This window comes from Dipodomys merriami, unplaced genomic scaffold (genome assembly GCF_024711535.1).
Source record: "Dipodomys merriami isolate MVZ:Mamm:240054 unplaced genomic scaffold, mDipMer1.0.p SCAF_564, whole genome shotgun sequence".
In the NCBI taxonomy this organism is placed as follows: domain Eukaryota; kingdom Metazoa; phylum Chordata; class Mammalia; order Rodentia; family Heteromyidae; genus Dipodomys; species Dipodomys merriami.
Window position 1 is genome coordinate 147,505 of NW_027206140.1, and position 5,437 is coordinate 152,941.

General features: G+C 33.1%; 1 non-coding gene across 1 annotated transcript; it reads left to right on the top strand.

The window, feature by feature from the left end:
• The first annotated feature begins 2,270 nt into the window (after positions 1–2,270).
• On the top strand, positions 2,271–2,372 carry LOC138812345 (U6 spliceosomal RNA). The gene has a single exon (XR_011367595.1). It is a non-coding gene; the product is annotated as a U6 spliceosomal RNA (small nuclear RNA).
• Positions 2,373–5,437: the final 3,065 nt, after the last annotated feature.

Here is a 5,437-nt window from a genome sequence, read left to right on the forward strand (position 1 = left end):
AAAATATGATAAGGCAACACATGATAGGGCAACTATTAGTAACTTTTTAAAGTGTGCATTCTTATGTGATGAAATTTACTTTATTATCCAATATTTGGGTTTGAATTATGGGAGGCTGATCTATTTTACACATTTCTGGAAGGCACCTACTGAACAACGCAAATGGTGGGAGATACTATTTCTACACTTTAATGAATGGTTGAACTTATTTGGCATTAGTGCTGAGTAAATAAATCAACTCTATTGTAACTTGATTCCTACACTTGAAAAACTGAATGTCACTGTCATTTACTTGTCAAGTGTTATTTTGGTGAATATGATTTTAAAAAGTTTATTTGAAAAGTTATATACTTTCAAGAGATTAAATGTAGGTTATCATTGGTTTGAGAATGACAACATTTTTATACTACAGAACCAAGATTTACTGAAGTACCAGTGTTTTGAAGTACTAAGGGTCTTCTCAATTAATGTTTTTCGAAATTATATTGGACCTCTAAGTCAAGTTTTCCTAACCTTGGTAGAACAATTATGGATCTATCATTCCAGGAATTATTTTTTTGCCTACTTATGCTGGACTGCAATCTTTCATTCATCATTAAGAGAGGGGTATTAAAAATAATCTTGTGACATTTGGGATTTTGTTTACTCATATGGGCTGCTCATCTGTAAATTGAAAGTTTGAACTACAGTACTTTCTCTCATATTTTGTGATCTCATCATTTTAAGTTGCCTTACATTTCACAATTGCTTACTGCTAATTCCTGCAATGAATTGGGGCACTGAAATATCATAGGAAGTGAGAAATTGAGATGGGTCTTTAATTACTTTCTGTTAGCATGTTGCATGGGCCAAGATGAGAAGGTTTGCCCATGTTACCTGATGATGCAGATAACTGGGACCTGATATCCTCATACCCGTGGGTACTGCAGAAGAATAATAGCTTTTAGGCATCATATCAGCAAAATTTGGGTATAATCAGTAAGAATGTTTCAGAAATATGGAGAAAAACACTTTGGGACTAGCGAGTTAACACAATATACACAGCAGCAGTGTAAAATCTCTTCTAGATTAGAGGAAAACAATACTGTTTTTTTTTACTATGTGAATTCAGAAGAACACGAACATTAGAAGGTATCACAAGTTTATACCGAGGACATTGCATTGATACTTTTTATATTCTATTATATATTCTAAACCTAATTATTCATGTTTCAATCTATTTATGGGAATAAATTTCAATTTATTTGTCAAATTATCAATCAATTCTAGTAAGAGTCACTGTGTGAAATTTAAGATCAATACATATAAATATAAAATATATAAGTATATATATTATGAGAAATTGTTATTCATTGTTCTGTTGTGGTTAGGGTATCAAAGGCAACTCTGCTTTAAAGTATTATTCCATTATCTCTACGTCAGTTTTCGGTAGAGTTAGACCTAAAACTTTACCATTTGTAAATTTACAGCCTGGAGGCAAGAGGAAACACTTTGATTAAAACATAACCAATTTAAGCCTAATATCGAGGAGAAACATATGGACTTCTCTAGGAGGTATGGAAATATCTGGTGATAGAAAGTCAGTAGTGTAAGTTCCTGCCTTGTTGGATGGTAGACAGGCCAGGATATTAGGTAAACATGCATATGAACAATTTTTTCACATTCTTGGCTTTAGCTACTTTTAAAATGATAGGTATAATAAACAATTATATTTTGATAAAATACCTTCTATTCTGAATATTTCGGTCTGCAGTGTTCATCTCTCTATGAACCCTTGTAACTAAGATTAATTTTGTTCCAGTAAGAAAACTATGCTGTCAGGGTAAGATATTCTGGTTGGTCTGTTCCTACATGGAAGAAGGGTGAAGGGTAAGGAAGTCATTTGTACCACTGAGACCTCATTTAGGAAATTTTAAGCTGCAGAAGTTTAGAAGTAGCTCTTATGCAAGGCTTACTTTGAATCCATTAGCTCCACAAAGCTAACTCCGTTGATAAGTACTTGAAAAGCCATCACCTTTGGACTTAGCTATAAAGGCTTCAAAATATGATCAAATTTCAAATGAAAACGACAAAATAGTCATTGACAAAAAATTGCAAATGTGAGCAATCGACCAAACAATATAAGTTTTTTCCACTATATACAGAAATTTATAGAAATAAAATCAATAGCATATTTAGGAACAATAAAGGTTCCTTGTTACAAATAGGCAACCAAGGATATATGCCTGTATAAAGATTGCATCATTAACTACTTAAATTAAGAGGATACTCCATGCTTCAGCAGTCGGTCTACCCAAATTACAACAATACAGAGATTAACATGGCACTTGCACAAGGATGATATGAAAATGTGTGAAGTATTATATTTTTCATTCTTCAAATGCAAGAAATGAAAAACAGTTATTAAAAAGTTGATTACAAAAATCAAGTGTAACAAAACCTGTAATTCATAGAATTACAGGTTAGTTTGACAACAGTGTATTAAATCTTCACCTTCGAACGGCCCTTACATAGAATAACCTTTAAAAAACTTGAAATTAGATAACATTATCTTTTTATCCCAAAGAAATAAAATAATATAAGGACCTCGGGAAAAAAGGAATCTTAAACTTTTTCTATATAGAATGTAATCTGAAAGGACACATTTATTAATGAACCTTTATATTATAAAACAATATAGACTGCAAAGTATTATATCTAGAAGACAATGAAATAGATTATGAACTTTATAGAAACATAGATACTTTTTTCAGACAAGCACCAGGATTATCTTTAATTTCTATACTATTCATTTCAACAGAAAAAATAAAATTAAAAATATTCCAAACTCTGCAGAAATCATTATAGATGCATACAAACAACTCTTAAATACATTTTGACACCAAAGTCATGCAATTCACGTGGAAGAATACCATGGAATCCATAAATTTTTAAATTAAGATATTACTGTTGTTTTGTATTATGAAAATATTTTGTAGGGACAGAAAGGATGGACTGGCACTTTTGAAATTTAAGAAACTTAACCAAACCATTACTACATAGGAGTACAATTTGTACAGCCTTCCACTACTTCAAAAGTAGTGATACATACTTATCCTTTTGGCAATATCAGATGAGGTTTCTTCCAAGTTGTTTTTCAGATCCGGTTTGATATCATGATTCAACAGAAGGAGGTACAGCATATCTTTGCTATTTCAATTCCCAGCAACAAGATTCAAGGGGGTCTAGAGGACTTTAGTTTGGAGATTGGTATCTGCATCATGATGAAGTAAGAAAGAATCCATTCTGGTATTATTCCACATATAAGCACTGTGCAGGGTTGCCAAGCCATTCAGAATTATAGCATGAATATCTGCCTTGAGCTACCAACTCATGGACAATGTCTAAATGTCCACTTTAGGATTCCTGATGAAGAGGGGTATACTTACCTCATCTCTAGTATTCATATGAGTGGCCTTTTTGAAAAATAGTCTCGGTACTGTAGTAAGCCGATTCATTTCGACATCCCAAAGAAGAAATTTGCATGGATTCTTCTCCATTATTTTCTTGCAATTGATACCTTTCTCACGTTTTCATCTTGTTCCTTGTCTTCATCAGAATTGCCTAACCAGAGACTTTGAGTACCAGTGGAAATGAAGTGTCCATGTATGTCCCCAATAGTTCAGGTTGGTTGAACTGGTCAGAAAAATCTGGTGAATTTTCTGCATATGTTAATCCACCATGATTTATTTTCTCTTTTTCCATTTTTACTATTTTAAATTATTCTAACTGGAGAGTAGTGAATTGATAGAGAGCAGAGGAAAGATTTTCCTCCGTATTCAAATGCACAGACTGAAAATGAGGACAAGTGCTGTCTTCATAGGCAGCTTATTCTAGAAAGGAGAAAATAGGAAACAATGCCTTCTATGTAAATGATTTGGGAAATACCAAGATATAGTGTAAGAGAACTTACTATTCAATATATGAGCTTTAAGTGCTTTCTAATAGATCCATTATTTACTGGTAACCAACCTTAGAAAAAAATGTATAGTGCAGTAGTAAAATAGAAGTCCTTCGTATGACTACCTAAATTCTTGTTTTTTTTTTAAAGACACTTGTTTTCATCTAAAAAATAGGCCTATCTATTTTCTTCAGTTGATTTTGATGATTGAAGATGCTTAATGAGGAGTCAACATGTATTGTAGTCCTTTGATATCAATTAAATTTCAGTTTTTCTTCTTGGATAATATAATGATCAAAGCAATAGGTCAGAATCAGCAAACAATAGTTCAGCATCATACTTTCAATGCAAATGGATCACCAGTAAGTAATCTTTGATACCATTTTCCACAAAGTTTTGTCACAGATACAATCTGCCTGTCTTTTCTAGCTGCTTTCCTAGCCTGGATCTCTTCTTTCATTGTGCAAGAAAAGTGTGATTCAACTGATTTCAGTCAGAATTGTTAATAGAATCATCAAGGATTTAGATTCTTTATAAAAAAAATTAGGTGTGGGGCCTGAACTCTGGGCTTGGGCACCGTCCTTGAGCTCTTCAAATCAAGGCAAGTGCTCTACCACTTGAGCCACAGAACCACTTCTGCGGTTCTGTTTATGTGGTGCTGATTTGGAAAATGGCAGAGCAGAAAGTGAAATGATGCAACCAAAAATATAAAAGCAAAATAAATTAGGATAATTATGGATCAACTTATTGTCTATGAGAATCATGAACGAGAGAGAGGAAGAGAGATACAGATGTTCAATGACCTAGCTGGCCAAAAAAATCCATGCTTCTGATCCATTTACAAAGTAAAGAATTTTATTTTTTATTTGTTAAAAGAGATTGAAATATAATTTATGTATTTATTGAAATTAGTAAATACATTTTAGTAGCCTACATAAAGAGACATAGCTTTGACCAAATTATAAATAAGAATCTTAATCCTTGGACTGGGTTGCTGGCTCAGTGGTAGAGTGCTTTACTTGCAACTTACTATAGTGCAGAGACTACTTTCAAAAAAGGCCAGTCATATGAATACTGAGGATGAGGATGAGTATACCCCTCTTCATCGGGAAGCCTAGAGTGGACACTTAGACATTGTCCATGAATTGGTAGCTCAAGGCAGATATTCACGCAATTACTGTGAATGTCTGGACACCCCTGCACAGTACTTATATGTGAAACATATTGCAACAGTACACACACACACACACACACATACATACATACACACACATATACACACATACACACACATCATCAGATTTCTTCGTATGTATTTTTTGTGTATGGTCTTAAGAAGAAATTTACATTACTAACTTGAATTTCTGACAGAACAATATAATCACTATACAACTTGCTTCTATACTCTCAATATTAAATTGCTAAGTATGTGCAATATATAAGTATAGGAAAAAGTAGGAGCCACACTGGTGGCTCATGTCTTTATTCCAAGCTAAT